The sequence below is a fragment of the Ornithodoros turicata genome, chromosome 7, assembly GCF_037126465.1.
Source record: "Ornithodoros turicata isolate Travis chromosome 7, ASM3712646v1, whole genome shotgun sequence".
NCBI classification, from domain to species: domain Eukaryota; kingdom Metazoa; phylum Arthropoda; class Arachnida; order Ixodida; family Argasidae; genus Ornithodoros; species Ornithodoros turicata.
The window spans coordinates 43987271-44007312 of NC_088207.1; the positions used below are offsets into that span (position 1 = coordinate 43987271).

General features: G+C 45.1%; 1 protein-coding gene across 7 annotated transcripts in view; it reads right to left on the reverse strand.

Moving 5' to 3' along the window:
* Positions 1-20042, reverse strand: part of LOC135399924 (5-hydroxytryptamine receptor 1-like) — a 299523-nt gene that overhangs the window by 100673 nt on the left and 178808 nt on the right. For all 7 annotated transcript variants that reach the window (XM_064631661.1, XM_064631658.1, XM_064631663.1 and 4 more), the window contains one exon: positions 970-1132. The gene's annotated coding sequence lies outside the window, so the exon portion shown is untranslated. The remainder of the gene's footprint in view (positions 1-969; positions 1133-20042) is intronic.

Below are 20042 nucleotides of genomic sequence, written 5' to 3' on the forward strand. Positions count from 1 at the left end.
TGTTACGTAACCTGTTTTTCTGTTGTTACCACAGCTACATATATTATAATTAGAGCCTGAAGTTTTAGGGTTTTAGCCGATTCTTCCCCGAATTTGCACCCCGAATTGAAGGTTGCCTCTTTATGGTGAAACCCAATTTTTACCAGGCAAATTGCCCTCTCTGGGACGTCTGTAGGAAAGCACCAACTTACTTGTTTGGCAGATAAATGCAGTTACATCACCGTTTGTACCAAACCGCTACAGTTAGTTTGAATAACTGAGCCCGATTTCTACCCGATTTTAGCGTAATGGAGGTTTTTTCACCCGAATTCGCATGAATTTAGTGCACATGTTTATTTACCCGATTTTTACCCCCCGAATTTAGAAAAAAAAATCCCGAAAACTTCAGGCTCTAATTATAATACGTGATGTAATAGCTATCGTATGTTACCACAATCATGGCTACCTGATATACTAATTGTTGCTGTAATTTCTTAAATAATGTTCCATGTCTTATTTACCTTTTCTTTTTTTATTCACTCCCCTCTGTATTGCCCGTTTGGGCTTTGAGGGTAAAAGAAATAAATAAATAGTGGCAGACGTTACGTAACGGTGACGTTATTAGTGAGTTGTAGTATAACGTACGCTGTCGCCTTTGCGTACGTAAGAGGTAGCGTGGCGGTTCTGTGCAATGCGCAAAGCTCTGTTTGTGTCTTGCGCGTGCGCAGAATCACTAGCGCTATCTCTTACGTACGCAAAAGGCGATAGCGTACGATGTACTCAAAGTCACTCTTGATCCAGGCATCCAAGCACGCGCGGTAAGCTTTCTGAATTGCACTAGTGGTGATTACAACGCACTCCCAATATTCAATATAGTGCACCCCTTTTCACGTGTGCGTTTCTGAGACGTGACCATTAGCGAGTCTTGAACGTTCGCTGAAGAGGCATCGTGGTGCCGCGTAAGATGGACAGTTAAATGCGCACACTTACCCGTGAGCGCGCTGCGGTCACTTGAGCATTTTCCCGCGCGGTACGTGGCCGCTTCTGTTTACTGGGGAGCTTCTAATGCCTCGAAGTCTTCTGAAACCTTCCTTTGGCATGAAATGGTCCGCTGTCCATTACTTTCGAGCACCAAGAGGAATTTCGGAAGAATCTGTGGAGGGAGAAAAGGTGATTACTCGATGATAATTTCATTTCATTGCATTTCATTTATTTACCTGAAGAGCCTCAGAAGAGGCATGACAAATATGGGATGACATAATGGGAACTACACACGTGCCTAAACCTTCATCAATATACAGGGAGTTTTCTTTTTTTCTTTCACAGATTAAAAATAAATAAAAAATAACGATGCACTGATGCCATTTTTGCGGGTGGGTTACGCTGCCAGGCGAACGTCTTGTGGGGAAGAGCATCTAACTATTGGCAGACTTATTCCCTAAAATTCATTAATTAACTTTTTAATTTGTTGTTTTCGGATCCTGCCTCTTTTTTTTTTTTAATATCCTGAAATCAGCACGTACTTTGATATATAAATAGCCAAACTTCCGTGTTTAAATGAGGCGAAGCCAGAACTACGCACTCATCGAGCGCAGAAACGACATCACTTCGGTTTAGCTTGGCCAGAAAGCAGTTAAGGCAAAGGTAATTGGAGTAGATTTACACGTAAGGTGTGTCAGCCTATAGACGACCTGAGCCCCTACATCACTGATTACGTAACGCCTCCGCGCAAAGCATGCTGGTGGGTACTATCAGCTTTATCAGCCTGTCAGCCAAGGCGTTTTTTTCCCGCGGACACATCGCTGACTTATGCCCCTGTCAGACGTATTAATTTAGTGTCACTTTCAGCGAGTGCACTTGCAGTAAGTGTCATTCTTTCGGAGTCACACGGCATCTTTTAGTGACACTAAATGCAAAGTACACTTACGATGAAGTGAGTTCGCCAAACTCACTTCACTTTGCCTGCGACAATCAAGTACGTAGCCTCCACGGCAGGGATTGCGTAACAAAAAGCTTATTTTTGGGAAAGGAAAGAAACAACCCAATCGGAATTTACTTTTGGACAAATTTGCTAAGACAGCGCTGATTTGTATAAGAAAGACGTAATTATTATTTTTTTTTTTTTGCGTGATTTACCGGTACTCTCGTTCACAGACTGCCCAGTAGAGTTCGTAATCCACTTCGCGGCAGCCATATTTGTTGACATTGCACGGTGGTTAAGTGTTGCCGGCGAAATCGCAAAATACTCGCAGTGAAGCACTGAATAATGGAAGACAAAAAAGACAGGGCGTCGTGGTCTGAGATAGAAACCTATGCTATCAGAACATGGGAGGACCAAGCGAAACGCGAAATCTTATGCTGACATCGCGGGCCAGTTGCACGCGCAAGACATAGCAAAGACCACCAAAGAGGTGAAGAAGAAGATTGAAAATTTGTCAAATAAATATGCTTGTGTTGGTTCGCAGCAATTATATTTATGACGTTAAATCGACTTCAACTGCGAAGAAGATCTTTATGAAGTGTTTCTGGGCGCAAGAAAAATGATTTTACCAAGAAAGTATGGTGCACTCCCCGATGTTAGGTGGGAGTTCAAGCTCGCCCATCGTCATCACCATGTCTGCTTAGTGACACTTACTTAAGCCGTGTGGCACGAGTGTAGTGAAAGTGACATTACAGGACGGAGTGCACTTCAAATAAGTGACACTAAATTAGTACGTCTGACAGGGGTATAACACTTACAACTAACAAAGCTTACTGCTCAGAGGCATATTTTAAACACAGCGACGATGATTCATGTGAAGGCGCTCTTAGCGTTGTCTCGTGATTGCTGCATCATTATCCTCGAGCGTGTTAATCCGTTGTACGAGATAATGAATATGGGATGGCCGCCAGTCTGGGCAGGTAGACCACTCGTCTACCCAACGTTACCCCCCACCTCCACCCCGAATTCACTGCTATGGCAGAAGGCTATGGAAGGACTGTTCACGATCATCTGCGGGCCTCTTGAGGCATTTTCTATGTCTCTCGCTGGGCCGCAATTGTGCGTAAGCAGCCCTTCAATATGTCTTATGCCATCCGAGTTTTATGGACATGCACTGTACTGTCCTCGCTTCATGACGGCCCTGGACATGGGCTCTCTCGTTCAATAACTACGAGTTGTTTCGTTTCACCTTTTGAGCTGAATGAACTCTGCAGATGGAGGGCGAACTCGGACAGCGTCCAGGTTCGTATGTTCGTCCGTCCGTCGCGGTCTTCTGTAAAGCGTGCTTTGACTGCACGGGCGCAGTGTACGCAGGAGAAGCAACCAACCAGCATGTCTCTCTCCGGCTCTCTTAGCGAGCATATGTAATGTTGAATATAGCAGGAGCAGGCAAGCTAGCTGGTGTTGACTTGATGTTAACATTGCCTTGAGTTTGAGGGAAAACACAGGACGAACACAGGACGTTTTCGTGAGTCTATGTGTTCGTCTCGTCCTGTGTTTGTCCTGTGTTTTTCCTCAAACTCAAGGCAATGTGAACCTCATGTCTATGTGTCCTTCCTGTGTTTTTCCTCAAACTCAAGCGAATGTTAACATCATGTGTAATGTTGTCGCGTTGTTGTAATGGAGTGTAACGAGAGCCAAGCGGCCCCTTCGAGTCTGCTTACACACATTCCTCGGGAAGACAGCAATGCGTAAAATGCGTAAAAATACGTAAAATAAAGAAATACAGTACGGAGCGAGCCGGACGGGAGCGACTACATGGAACGTGACATTTACAAATCGAACACTTGACAGCGGATTTTGAATCTGACGCAAATCCCTCGCAGCATGTAGAGTCGCGTACGAACAATTTGCCCCTTCCAGAACCCCGTCCACAGCTTCCACCGACATTTTGGGTCTTGCTCAAGTACGAAGCTTACAACTAGGCTTCGGAGGTGGCGTGGGGTGGGGTATCAAAGCAATATTATGCAGTGTCCGTAGCCAAATGACCCAGAGTTTCTTTTCTTTCTTTTTTTTAAATTCTGTGTTAGCGCCGCGAGTGCAGCTATGAGCGGCGTACAGCCGTGGACAGATGGAGAGAGGACAGCAGGAACTTGCGGGAGATTGGGGGGGGGGGAGGGTTAGTGTGCGTCCTGGGCCGACTTCAGGAGGAACTGTGCCGACATTTGTCTGGAAAGTCTGCCGGAAAACCTAGGGAAAATCCCAGACAGCACAGCCGATGCGGGGATTCGAACCCGCTTCAACCTCCCAGTCTCGGCGTGGAAAGCGGTCATCCTAACCACTATATGCCACGCGACTTGTGCACGTTACGTGAAAGAAAAAAAAAAGGTAATTGATTACTGTTACTGTTACTCTATTGGCACAAGTAATTTTTTAACGTTACAAATTACTCGGCTAAAATTGTAATAAAGTAACGGCTAACAAAGCAACGCGTTCCTTTGACCGTTACTTTCGATAACAATACGTCACATGGCTAATAAAAGTTCGTGAAATTACACATACCTTGACCCGCTTTCTGAGATTGGAGTTCGCGCCTTTGAACAGGGTAGGAGCAACAACACTTTCGTAGGAGCTTTTCTTTATGTAAACACATTATTCATTTAAAAGACACATTGTTTTCGTATTTTCTCTCCATCACCATGAACATTTCCGAAAAGCTGGAGTCATGGCCATAAGAAAGGAGAGCTAGTGGACATGGCAGTGTCGAAAAGGAAGTACAATCGCTACTACGAACTCAGTGTTTTGAACGACCTTTCTGCGGATCTCCTACCAAGGCGCTGAGGTCTTGACCTTTGAGGTCTTCACAATAGAAGCGCTCAGTCGCGCTACATTCTAAATTGGAAATTCCAGCTGACACACTAGGTCCGAAGCTTGACCTATTGTATACAGCAGGTTGGGGTCGGAAGGGATTAAGGTGTCCCCAGACACTCAAAATGCATGTGTGGAGTCCTTTTACAATGACCTCGACTCATGGTAGTGGAAAGCAAAGCACATAGAAAAGACTGTGATGGAGCCTGTGGGTTGCTTTCGTGTATGAATAAAGTAATCGATTGCTCGTAACCGATTACTCAAAATTGTAATCAGATTACTCGAAAAATTACTTGCAAGGAAAGCTAATCGATTACTCGCAAAATTCCCGAGAAAGTAATTGATTACTAGTAACGCAATTACTTGTAACGCGTTACGTATACAAGTCTGCGTGACGCGAGCTGATACCAAGAGCTTCGATGGTCATGCGCTGCGACGATGTACTTTAGTCGGTGGACCAAGTAATACTCCGGGTGTACGGGTTAATTCGAAAGAGCCACAAAACATACGCCGGTAGCATTTTAGCTATTCTGATTTAACCGAAAACCTCTGAATTTGGGAACTCAAGTAACCGAGAACTGGGTAAGAAAAGCTACGCCTCGGTGACCGGTTGACGACGTTCGTTTCCGTTTGTGTCAGTACGACTCCGCGCTGAAAAAAGGGCTGGATACTTTAAACAGTGATGATGATGACTGTGGTGATGATGGTGGTGGTGGTGGTAGGAGAGAAAAAAAGGAGATGTCCTTTAAACGCGTTCATGACTTCGCAGTGCATATTTGCTGACACAACTCAAGTAATCTCGTAAGCTTCGTAGCAAGTTTCGCTCTTTTTGCCAAACCATGGACATAAGAGTCAGGTCGCTTTCAGGAGATTCTTCCGGGATGGTTTCACCCCGTTACGAAGCACTCACAAATATGCTAGACTATATTGGAGGGATAATACAATATTCCTGTGCCGCAGCGACGCTGCCGAAAAGATGTACGTAAAAGTAAAATGAAAGGTATACATTTCACAGCCGAGCCGTCGCTTTTTCTTCAAGTTTCGAATAATAAGCCAACGATAACAAAGGAACCGCTAGAGAAAGTACAATTTTCTAGGAAAAATAAATTCTGAAAGCTCAGAACCCGATTTATATAGCTGGACTCTCAAGAGCGTTTTCTTTTGTTCTTCTCCTTCTTCTTTTTTCTGTCTCACTCTCGCCTTCTCTAAAACTTCGGATATTCATACCGATACGTTAACAATGTATCGGGGAAAGAGAAAAGAAAGAAAGAAACACACAAAAGAAAAAACTGCCTTTCGGAGCTCCCAGCCTAGCCGTAATTCCGTTTCACGCACTAGTACATTTTCCGCCAGCTTCAGTACGCCAGGGTGTCTGCAGCTCCTACGTAGCCTGAGCTGTATATATACTATGGATGCCATATCGTGGCTGCTATCTCTTCTATTTTTACACACCATGTGACGTACTATACATATAACATAACGTAGAGCGTTAAGCAACTAACTGCCCGTTTTTATCGACCCTAACGCGGAATCGGCCAATTTATTTCGGCCGCTAGCGCGCCATACAACACAATGGAGGACCACAAATCCTCTCCATAAATATAATTTTACTGAGAATAACATTTTTATGCGCTTACATCGCTGATAGTACGAACATTCGCTCCGAATCGCAGGAACCACTTTACGCGCGCTCATCAGTGGGAGGCAATCTAGGAAGACCAAAATCTATCTACGGTGCACTTCGTGGGAGATTAACCAGCCCACCACCAAGCAGGGGGATGCCAGAATCTGATATATTGTAGACAGGCCACATAAATCGGAGTTCACTTTGCACCTGCATCTCTGTCTCGGTACGCAGTATGAAAGGGAGGCAGTCAGAAACGGCGTCTGCAGAACACAAGTGAAACGCTGATTGCTTTGCCAAGTAACGCCCTCATAAGTTGGCAACATTCGCAGGAGAAGTAAAGCACGGAATGAATGCTGTGTACGCTAGCGTTTCGTGTGCCCCTAGGGATGACCGTGAAAAAGAGAACGATTCGTCTGTGTGAGGTGAATAAATGAAAAAACAAAAGTATAAAAGGACGTTTGGCGTTGGGTAGAGATTGAATGTTCTGGCAATCAGTGCATTCACGGCAAATTGCTTCGAAAGTGGATTACACAGAAACGCGGGAGGAACTTATTGCTTAGAGGCTATATAACGACAAATATTTTCCTCGGTATTTGTCGAGGAGACGCACGCTCTCGTGCGAGCTGACTGGAGCGACAGCTACACCAACGTGACACTGAGGGAATTTGGTTCGATTATTGATATCCTGACGTTGGATTCCTTCCCTTATTGCGGCGCATTGAGAAATTCGTTCCAAGCAGACGTGTACAAGGCACTGTAAAAATGTATTTGAAATGCGATACTAAATGCTGAAGGGAGAACGTACCTAAGACACAGTACAAATGCTAGGAAAATGAAGTAATCAGAGTATAGTTGAAAATACTTCAAAAAGTATTTACAACACATTTAAGACACTTTTAAGATAAGTACATTATAAGGTAACATAGATACCCTTAAGATATTATTGGCTCGTCGTGTAAGAGCTCCGTCTCTTTCGTTGCCATCGCCGCTTGTCACTTTCTCCATACCCGGCCTCAAGAACAATAAAAAGGGCTGTCCTGATGCTATTCTTAGGCAACCTACCCTTGACTTCATCGATGCTCAATACTGCAACGGTACCGCTGTATAAACGGATGGATCGTCGACCAGGGGTACTTCATCTTAAGCCTTTGCCATTCCGTCAGAGTCCGTTACACGTGAATGTCGTCTGTCTCACCGCACCTCACCGACATCCGCTGAGCTTTGTGCTGTCCTGCTATTCTTGACATATGCGGTAGGCTGTGAAGGCTGTGAAGGACATATGCGGTAGGCTGCGACTCCAAAGCAGCTCTCCTGTGCATTAAAAGCATGGGCATTCGCGGTTCCCTATCCTAAGTGGTGATAGATATCTTGTGCGCCCTGAAGTCTCTACAAGAACGCTCTCACTCCGTTGCCTTTCAGTGGGTTCCAGGGCAATGCGGAATAACTGGGAACCACGAGGCCGACGCTGCCCCTGCACATCAACAACGGCATCGGCAACGGATCATCATCGCCATCTTAGACCTCGTAGCTATGGGGTAGTGTTCCACTCCTAGAGTAGAAAACGTCCCCACTTCATCATCAGAATATAATTGTTGTTGTTGTTGTTGTCGTCTCTTTCTTTGAAAAATAATCTGCTTGATCAATAAGTTGTCCTTTGAATTTGTGTGTGGGAAAAATTTATTCATGGGGGGCTTAAGTTCACTTCCAAATGGTAATATACAGGCGAGAGGAGGTGACGGGTGACAGAAATCTACAAGTGGCGATCAGTGGTATGTACAATGACGGTTGAATGTAGTTGAATTTGTTGTCCTTATTTATCCTTTGTGTTGTAATAAGTTGTTGTCTGACAATGTATTTACAAGAAGAAGATAAATGCAATGGAAGGAGGCCTGTCTTTATGGTGAACTAGAGTACCTTGTGAAACCGGACACGGTATGAAGACAAATAGACAAACGAAAGAAATGAGTCTAAAATACTGAAGAAAGTATTTGAAATGGAGCATATAAAATACGTTTCAGAAAATGTACTGAGTCAAATACTAAAATACTTACACAAGCATTTAAAATACATTATTTTGAGTACGGTGCTCAAGATATGAAGGCTGGTTTCAAGCAAGGGCAAGGTCCCGCGGGATATCCGTTTCAAGCGCATCGCTAAATACATTCGTTCTGTAGGTACTCTTTTAATTATGCTCGCTATACCACCACTTAAGTAGACATTTTACGACATCCCGACATCTGAAACGATCGTCTCGGGTTCCTCATAACTGAAGGAAACGACGACCCAGCGAAACACATCTCGTGAAAACGGCTTACATGAGAACTATACTCACTTATGGATGAAGCTAACACTGCTCGCCTAACGTGCTAGACCAGAGAATGAGTTTACTACGCTTAGGTACATGTGAATGAGCGTCTATGCTGTATACGATCAATACTGAAGCAAACAGAGAACGAGTATTCCGGGCTTCGTTGCGGTACATATTTAATTGCACGGTGCGTTGAAATTTTATAGTCTCTCTCCGGGCAAACTCATAGCCAGGCCGTGCGTGTGCTCCTGGTCATGCATTATGGAGTGCCGCAATGCCGCTGGGAGCCGTATACTTTTTTTAACAGGCGCATATTCTCACGTGACGACCTTCTGACGAATGGAAATCTATGATTATTCATACGGACGGGATGAGCCTACATGTAAAGCACGGTAAGCCTCAATGCGGTCATAGCAGGGACGATGCAGCACGGAAAGCGAATTTCTTTTTTTTTTTTCTTGCGATTGGAAATGAGGTAACCTGAACTAGATGCATTTCGATCATTTTACTTTTTTTTTTTTTTTTTTGCTGACTGGTCGTCAGTGAAGTGGCTTCGAGTGTACGTATTTCGACCTTTTACGCGTGCACCGAGAAGACGGTTTCTGAAATATATACTGGGATGTTTCGAATTCATCTTATGAAAGCATAACATGAAATTGTCGGTGAAATTTACACCTGGGAATTCTTGCCAGGAATATTCCTGGCAAGGAAGATACGCAAAAATGTCATAGCCACGTGAGCGCGGCAAGCGCTCGTCAACTTCATGTCTCCTCGTGCTCTTCTACCCATATCCTCAGAGGCTCAGCTGTGGCTCAGGCTAGCGCAGCCAGAAGATATTCCACGCGTCACGGAGTCAGTCGTGACGTTGCCCACATACGTGAGGCCGACAACGACACCGCACTGGTGTCGTCTGCAATGTGCGCAGTATTCCACTCACGATATTCCTGCTCTGTGGGAATGCTCAACACAAGACTCGACAGAACCTGCGTCTCGTGAGAAGTTTGATTTTTCTTCCACGAGAATATTCCGTGGGAATGTCGCTCGTACGAATTCACGCTCTGTGTAGGCGCCCACGGAACGCCGCGGCTGCGTGTATTCGGCGCTAAGCTTCACTGCAGCTTGTGGGGTTCTCGACTGCTTTGGTGTCGAGCGGGGATGACTGCACGGGTGACACTTTCTCCTACAAGTAGGACACGCAGGCCAGATTATGCTAAAATCTGCGTAAATTCCCAACATTCTTCCAACAACAGTGAAATGTTTTCAATGCGTGGATCACTAACGAAGGCAATCAATCTAACCTACGCCATCGCCGTCGTTCGATGGCAAGAAACAGTGTACCTTGAAGCAGCCTTAGAGGAAAAAAAAAGTTTACCTTTAAGCACCTTTAGAGGGAAAAAAGGCTAATAGCGACCAAAATGACGCAGCAACGACATGGAATGGCCACAAGCGCTTCTTTCTCGTTGGCTCGCATGAAAGGGCGACACGTTTTCAGCCTGCCGTCTTTCATACACCACAAGTACTGTAAACTACGTTGATGGCCACTCGTCTGTGCTTTACAAGGGGCTGAGTTGTTCGCCGGGCCATTATTTTATATTAAAAGAATTAAGCGTCTCGTGCAGCACAGATTACGATGCCCTAGCACAGAAACTGCATTACGACGCCGCGTGCAGCGCTCGAGTAGCTTAAATTATAAAATACGGCCGCATTATGGAAAGCAGAATTAAGTAAAGAACGAACGTGGGAAGAAGGAAGCGGAAAACGAAGGGAGTCAATTTATTCGAACGAGTAAAATTTAGAAAAATGAGTGAGGAAGAGGGTGCGGGGGCTTCGCTCCGAGCGAGGATGATTTAGAGCGTCCTTCATGAGAATTCCGTTGTGAGGAAAGATTCAAACTTTGGATGAGGATGCAATCACTTCTTCCGCGCATGGTGCTCAACAGGATCAATGACGAATATTTGGACGGGGGCACGAACGCATAAAGCCTAATGCGCATGCAGCAGACCCGGTTTCGGTGAGATATTATACTCCCAACTAATGAAGGTTGGCAGGATAACAGACCTAAGAGGGGGGTGGGGTTCAGTCTGGGAGTAGCAGAATTCGGTGGGTGACGCCATCAATATCTCCTTTTTGCTTCTCGCAATTCAATTCACTGACTTAAGATTTACGACCTATCGTCAAGGATTCATGCTAGCGATATTGGAAGGGCGTTTCTACATCATGCTAGTTGGGTCAACAATTATAACGAATAATTTGGCGGCTTGCCACAGAGCACACAACCAAAAGCTGATTACCCTGACACAAATTCGATACGCAGTGTCGAAATATTGAGGAATTGTAAGCTGTCTTTAACTCTAGACTGACATCACAGCTTGCAATCTTTATGTACACTGATAAACTCTGCCACTCTCGAGACCCCATCTGAGTCTGTGAGTACACAAACCCAAGCTACTGACAAAAGTTACCACATACGTTCTTTCCACGTTTCCACCACCCGTCCATCACGCAGCGATTTATCCCGACCCGCCCTACACCCCTCTAACACCCTCCCCCAAAATCTGCTAGACGCCCCCTAAAATGCTGTGAGATTACGCAATATTTCGTCAAAGTAGTACATGGGCGTATCATGGATACTGCGACGTCACCACCCTCTGCGCAGCCTGACACAACCCCAGGGACGAAATTCTAGGTAAACCACTGCCATCACCCCCATGGCCCCAACACGTCATATCGCACACTAACCTGTGTGCCTCGGGGTGGTTCTTCACGCATTAAATGGCAAATCTCCACCCTCCTCACCTCCATCGTCCTCACTAGACATATTTGTTGCTGTTGTTGTTCACTACACAACCGATGGGGTTTTGTCTACCGGAGTTAACGTTTAGGATGACGCGCTTGAAAAGAAAAAAAAAAAATATATATATAAGGGACATAAATGTTTACGTACGTATACTCCACAAACGTTACTACAAAATTTACTACTAAATGAAAATGCCGACGGTTTCCATAATAAAAGTACGGCTTACTTCTCTTGGAAACTGACGAGGGTTCGTGAGAGCAGATATGTTCAGTGGATTGAATTGGATTGGATTGAATTGAACGACAGAAAAGAAGCGGAGATGGTACTTCCAAAATGTGGAGTCGTGTCTATAAAGCGGCGTCACTGCGATTTTCTAGCGCTTTACAACAATGCTTGTACGCTAATGTTATTCGCTCCGAGATCGAGCAGTGTCGACGCGCTGCGGAGAAACGATGAACTACCATTGTGTGGACGCGTCGCATGCTTTTACACGTTTATTCAGCGTTTACTGCAGTAGGTGGAGCATTGGAGAACCGGGCAGTATCGTACCAGTGATCTTCCGGTGAATATATACTAGAATTACGGAAAAGAACTATCAATTCCGAACATCGGCCCACGTGTTATCCACACTAGAAGGGTGACAGTTTCGCCCCCTATAGGTCGATCTCGCAGCGAATAGTCTAAGGCAACTTCCAAAATTTTCCGAAACGAATAAAAAAAACAACGAACAGAAGAGAGAAGAAAAAACGCGTATGTATGGAGCAATACCATTGACCCCGCGCCTGTCAACGTCTACATGCCTGACGAACCAACAACAACAACAATAATAATAAATGATGACGATGAGATGGGGTGTTCTGATGGGGGTGACGAACCAGATATCTTATTAGCGCAGGGAAATTAAGAAAAGAATGCAAATTATAGGAAGACGACAAGCATTAGGAAGATTCCGAACGTTACCTTCGATACAATTGCTAAATTACAATTTACCGTGGCATTATTTTAACGTCATCATCGCTGTGAAAAAAAAAAAAAAATCACCGACAGTACTCGTAACCTATACACTACAATTTTCCGAAAGTCACGGACCAGAAACGGCACGATAACAGTACAGCGGAACGGAGCGGGAACACCTGTTTCCACCATGTCCCAGACCCAATACCGCAGGGGCAGATCCCGTGACTCCCTTCATCCTCCTCCAACAGCATGCCATCATCACGCTTCACGAAGCCTGATTCGCATGTCACTCCGATCGTCGCGGAGGCGTACGGGACAGAAGCCTATTGGAAGCCTGCCATCTGTCTGGTGAACAGGGGGCGATGAGGTCGACTCAAAAGGCAACTAACTGATGGATGGCAAAGTTACGCCCTCGTCACCCATCGCTTCGAGTTGGCACTCCGCAACTTCCCTATGATTGCGACCCGATCGATGGGATCCGACCTGGTATATGCGAACTTCACGCAATTTTGCCGCCGGACGGTCAAGTCAAAGTGGGGCGTCATGGATGACAGAAGATTCACCCAGCGACAAAATCTCTTTGTGCTCTGGCAGGCAACGATGGATGTCACCCAGAATTGTGGCCATTCGAATGGCGGCACGACGAGGATAGTGTTTGACGGACACTGTTGCTTACTGCATGCTATGCTACTTCTACTTTTGTTAGACCTATTTGTGAGTAGTATTTCTTTCTTTTCTTTTTTTTTTCTTTTCAAATGCATCAAAGGCACCTCGAACTTTTTTTTTTGTATTCGTGATATGAACATACTATCTTAAAGGGACGCTCGCATTGGTACCATTCAATTTCGAGTTTATATCGTCATTTTATATATATTTTTATATTATATATATATATATATATATATATATATATATATAATATAAATATATATATTATTATATCCTCGTGAACCACTGACCACAGTATCGAAAATCCCACGCGAAATAGTGGCCTAGTTTGACTGTTATTCGATGGCATACGTGACAAGAGCAGAGGCAGGATGTTGAGCGTACGCCGGAATTCCTTCTGGGAAAAACGAGAAAACGTCACTCCCTAAGTAAGAACCAATGAGGGAGCGGCCAATTAAGAAAAGGAATGCAGCGGCCGTAAGGCTGTCTGGACTGCGCCTTTCTCCTCGCCATCTCACTCTTCCAATTAGAGAGTGACTCACGCCGCGGGAACCTCTGCAGCTGCGGAAGCATCGCTAATCTTTAAAATTCGTTTATTTAATACATAAGCACTTTCCGGACGAAAAAAGACTAGCCAAGTAGATCGTCGGCCGATGCCGAACATAGTGGTATCGGTTTCATAGATGGGTTCCCGGATGTTACGCGAAATATTTCCTTTGGGAAGCACACATATTCCTGAGAAAATTAGCTTACAGAAGCGCGCGCAGCGGCGGCGAATTCTCCTAGCTCCGTGTGGCGTGTTTTGACGTCAAGTCATCCAAGCACCCTCATTGGCTGCCGAGAACCGTCTGCTACGGCGCGGGAGGAAGGCGGTCCGGATCGACTGCTTTGCTTCAGACGTGGCGCGGGAAGCGCCAAATACAACCACATACAGAAAGGAAAAAGAATGCGTGCGGCTCACTATTGGACGGTAGTGGTGGTGGTGGTGATGGTGGAAAGACGGATGATGGATGACGTGACGTCTCAGACTAGCAGCCAATGAAAGGAGTGTTTCTGACCAGCGAGATTGGTAGCTCTCTTGCGCACCAGGATTGCGCGCGGCACTCGTACTTTTCGTGCGAATATCTGTCCCAGGGCTCGTAATCCAAATTGCTGCTTCTTCTAATACCCAAAACGCACTGACGCAGGATCCACATCGCGCGCAATCGTGATTGGGCAGCGATTGCGATCGTCCTCCGGTGCGGACAAAGCGAGCCTCGGCGACAGAGATCAACAACGCAGACACTTGTCCCGCGTTCGCGAACATGATTACATACTTCGAGGAGAGTTGGCACAGGCGCAGTGGCTTCCTTTCACTTCTTCGTCTTCTCTCTACTCACACAGCCTGTTCCGGGCTGGCACGACGGCGGTGATGACAGCGGCCCGAACGAAGAGAACAACATGGACAAACGCTGAAACACCCTTTGCATTAATGTGAATATATTTCAAGTAGACATCCTGGACCAATGTTTTCTTTTAATTTGGAACTTCAGTGGGCCATTGTGCGAAGCCCTCACCAGCAGACGCCGTCAAATGAAAACCTGGATCACGAACGTGAAGTGCGGACGGCGCAGCGTGTCCACCGGGATTGCGGCGACCAGGATTGTGGGTCGATCCAGATCGTGTGCGACAGTGCATTTTGGGTATAACACTTATTTTTCGAACCCTTCCATGCAAACCCAGGCCCTTCAAACCCTTCCAGGCTCCTTTAAGGAAGCCACACAAATACACAAAGAATCATATTCAGAGTTCGCGCACATAATAACAAAAAAAGAAAAAAAAGCTTCTTCCACGTCAGCCGTATATTTCAGGAAACACTTCCTCCTCTATGCTCGGACCAATGTTGCTTTGCGACAAAGCGTGTTCGTTGTTTGTTGATATAACACCTCCGCGAAAAAGCAAGGCATGCGTTCTCATTCTTACTTTCTTCACTTGTCGGTAGAACAAACAGCCCGAAGCACCTGTACAGAACAGAAGCTTCTAGTGGCGCAATGCTGGCAACCACCTCCGCCCTGCAAGAGTTCGCTGAGCAGCACTGAGTCAACGAAACATTTACACGCAAGTATGATCTTGAATGCTTGTACAACGCTGTATCTCTGTAATGGTATTCAAATTCGTGCGGTTGAGTTCTCTGATGGCATACGGCACCGTATAATAGTTGACAGTGGTGGTGGTGGGGTTGATGTCGAAATTGGTTTGCCGTTGTTGGCCATACCCGAGTGGACATCGTCTACACTATATCCAGAAAGGGACGAAGGGGTGAAGGGTTGGAGGTGAGGCAAGTACAGGAAGGCACAGTACGTTGAAGGTGGTCGTGCACAGTAGTTATGAAAACACTATCTGGGAGCGAGCTCTGACGTCACAGACAACACCCCCACCATCTGGAAGCGATCTCTTAGGTCTTCCCGGGACCGAATCCCGGGAGGTGACAAAAGTTTCATTCGTGACGTCAGAGAGACAGTCGCGCCATTTATTGAACACAGTGCCAAGCGACGTGCGGCGGGTGTGGCAGTGACGTCAGAGATGCTCCCTGAGAGTGGGGGCTGTAATTGTGAAGTCAGAGATTGCTCGCAGATAGTGTTTTCATAACTACTGTGCACCCTCCATCCTTGTGTCTCCAATCACATGCAACAGGGTTGTTGTGTTGCGAAATTGTTATGTCTTTATGTTACACCAGTCTTGAACCTGGAATATATCTTCTCACTGAAAACAATCACACTGTACTTGACTCGTGAACTAGGCTGACCCTATGGCTGCTCTGCTATATATCTTCCCAGTTAACCATAACTGGCTAAACATTGTGTAGACTGTAGGTGGATCGCCATAGACGGAATACTACTGGCTTTATTGATTTTAGAGATATTTTTCTAGCACTTCATAAGATTAGATTCCCGTTTGAGGCACACTTATTTTGCGAGTCATAGTGAACGCGAACGAAGCACGAAATGCGTTTTTATTTCTTTTATTATTACTTTTTTTTGTCATCTTCTGTGGACTGTAGGAACGCTTCCAAGCTCCACACAGAGTATCCAGCCTCAAGCGCTACCTGCCAACCAAGGCATATTTGACACAAACTCAACATATTGCCCGCGGCTGTATGCGGTATTAAAAATGCATGGAGGAGAATCTCATAGAGGCCGAACAGGTGTCCCGACCGCGTAATATCCATATTTGGGTCTTTACTTGGGAACGTTGGCCATCGAAGTGAAACAACCACTAAGAAAAATGAGGAAATAATACGTCGCTGTATATTTTAGAACCCGGAATCGTTCCGAACCCCAGTTTATCACCCCCGCAGCCGCTGCTCAAGTTAATTCCAGCACTAGAATCGGTTAGGAGGTTAAGTAGAAGATTCAAAACTTGTTGCTCGCGGGTATAGAACCCTCGCGTCACCCGTGGTCCGCTGGTTACATGCGGGTCCATCTTCGCCGAGAAGGTTCACATTTCCTCCTTTAGGACATTAAACAGCACTTCCTGCGTTTGTCGCGCACTTGGCTGTGAGCGAATCGCCTTTTCTAGTGAGTCTTTCCCGAGAACGCAAAAGAGTAACAACAACAACAACTTTATTTTGGCTTTGGAGATCGAGTGGGGACACTTGTGGGACACGAACAGTATTCTACGAACGGGGGCGAACAGTATTCTGCTTGCGAAATTATGTCTTCTACATTACTTTCACTTTCCCCTTACATCCATATTCTTTTAATCAATGTTTCCATATTCTTTTTTTCTTCTCAGCATTTTTTTATTCAACTTTTCTTCTTCTTCGTCGCCCTTCCTTCCTCCATACATTGTATTGAAGCAACAACTCATTATCAGCGGCGTTCTGCTTTTGCAATGCGTGCTTCTTTCACTCGAACGGTACGGGCAGCCTTCAAGCTGTTCCAGCGTGAACGAGACGATAAAAAAAGTAGCAACACGTAATGCAAGGCCAAGGTAAATCGCATCAGTGATACTTGCATGTTTATGCACAGTGTCACTTTGGGTGACGGGGCAATTAGCGTAATGGGAGCGGAGACATGAGAGAAGGAGCACTTAGATGCGCGACGTGTCTGGTAAGGAGCTCTAGACTTCGAACGGTTGGACTAAGGGAGCCCAAATCGATACATTGCAGTGGATGCATGTCGTAGAGGATAGAGCCCCGTAAAGCATATGACATGACTATAATGAGCATCTTTATGATTCAGTATCAGCATAACTTAATAACATTAATCAGCCGTCATTTAAAGCATCCCTCGAGGTTGAAATTATCCGAAGTCGTACCTTGCGAAACGCGCACGTTATTTAGCACGGAACTTAGCGTGTTGCTAAAAACAGAGTAGTTTCCCTTTCTTGTCTGAATAACGCGTCCTGGAGTAGCCAGTCCCGAGTGGCTCGAGACTAACACCTCCATTTTTTTTTCTTTTACAAATCAATCAATCAGAGGCTGGCTCACCTTACGTGTAAACATACTCCAAATTATCATGCGTCGAAATTGGAATGATATATATTGATAATGAAATATATTGGAATGATACTAGTGGCAGCAACGAACCACTGGAACATGCACTCGTATGTAAACTCACGTTTGAAACCGAGGTCGAGACGACATTGATGCAGACACCAAGTTTTGAGCCTATGAGTGTTTTGTGAGTGCGGGTTTTGCTGTTTGCATGTTTGCGTGTTCCGTGACAACACAGTGTGCGTTTGCAACTGTTTTCTGTCGGAATCACTAGCACCACTATTTAGCATCGTCATTCCAGTCGTTTTTCACCAAAGTAACTGGAGCAAGTGATGTGGAGTTGCCGGCCTCACACTAGTGGAGCCAAAATCTCCATCTTATTTTTTCTTAAAATCAGATCAAATCATCGAGACGACCGAGCTTCACATGGCTAACGATTGTTATGTAGTGAGCAGGCTCTTGATGTTCAGTTGTATATTCAAAACTGTAATTGATTGAAATGCTGCAGCTGACTACGCTACGCTTTCATTACTTATACAAGTACTAGAGGGCACGAGAGATGGTAGAGTAGACGGTTAGAAATTATGGTAGAGGGTAGATGGTAGAGGGAGTGCGAGACCGTAGCATCATGTTGGCTAAAACTGTGATAGCACATGTTCTACCAACTAGCCCAACTCGAAGCTTTGACGCGTTTCCTGTCATAGCATTAGCTTTCCGCAGGAGCTTCTGCTAGCTCCACCATGGACTAAAGAGAGTGCCTAAAGTGCAGAAGTGCAAGTTCCTAAAGAGCAAGTTCAAGTGCCTAAGCAAGTGGACTAAACCATGTGTCTCGGCAACGCAGAAATACAAACACTACCACGCACAAGACTCAAGCCAGCAAACGTTTTACAAACTAAACACGCATACATATACCTATACAGAACCACAATAGCAGTGTTGTACCCGTTACCGAAATATGGTATCGCGATACCGATACTCGTTACTTGAGTAAAAAGTATCGAAATACCGATAACGATACTTCTTTTTTAAAGTAACGAATACCGCTACCGTTACTAAAAAAAAGTAACGCGATACTTCGCCCGATACTTTTGTTTGAAACACGAAGATGATGCAACATAGAAATACTGTATCGCTTCCGTAAACAGTTTTGCAGTAAAAAGACAGCAGACTTTTATCAATAGCTCGTTCTGGAACTAGTCTTCTGCCATCCTTTCAGGCCGTGGTCTCTCCGGCAGTTGGCAGAGACCAGTATGACAATTACGTTAGTGTCAGGCCCACACACCCTGGAGTCCGATTACCAAGGAATCCTATCCGAAGTTAACAATACCACAGTATATGTGAGCGTGACTCAGTGCGACACGGCAGCTAAGCAGTGGAATCCAGAGCGTACTGTCAATGACTTGACCTCTGTTCGTTGACCTCAACTCTTTTGTTGTGGTTATTTTCTCCAGTTTCTAAGAAAAGCAGTGAACATGTGTTTGGTATAGTAATTCTATAATTCCGGTTACGGAGCACTTGGACATGTCCACAGGCTTCTTGTCGAGGGCTAGGCGAACCATTGACAATGAACAAGAGTGAGACATGTCGTCGGTGAAGAAAGGGTGGGGCACTAAAAAGTATCGGTATCGGTAACGATACGGAGATCGCGTTACCATAAATTTGTAACGGAAATACTCTTCCGATACCAATTTTAAAAAGTATCGCGATACGCACTCCGATACCGAAAAAATATCGATTACAGTAACGGCGTTACTTGTAACGGCGATATGTACAACACTGCACAATAGACAGAAAATGTGGTGGAACAATCACAGCCACATCCCACAGGAACAAAGTCTGAGTTGCCCAGACTCTGACTTTACTCCACGATGGAGTTCGTTCACCAGCTGGCATGCATTTATGCCGTCATATCGTGCTGCATATCTCAACACTATGCTGTATTACCGTTTAAACATAACGTCATTCTGTTATAACTGACCATTCGCATTAAGCCAATCGATTTTCTCGGGATAAAAAAATCATCAGGAATGCGAAGTGAAAAGTCAAGCGAAACGGAAAAAAAGAAAGAAAACGAAACCACCCTCGCTGTGCTCGAAGAGGATCAGGACATACGGAGTCTACCATTACACACTTGAAACGTGCGTCACGAACTACAGGATCAAGAGAATCAAAGCTAGTAATGTACTCTGGCTTCCTATTTCCTATTTCGTATACGACTATAGCAAAGGAGCTTGGAAGGCGAATATAAGGTGACAGTACCGAACATCATTTCATGTGTACCATTCCAGTGAGCATTTTAAAAGAGGAATATACCAACAGAGTAGGTAAAAATTGTAGTCGTTTTCTTTGTGCATACCAAATATAGGAAAATTTGATGGTTATATCAAATCGTGTTTTGTTGTTCTGTTTAATCACGAAATGGGGCAGAAAAAGTAGGCT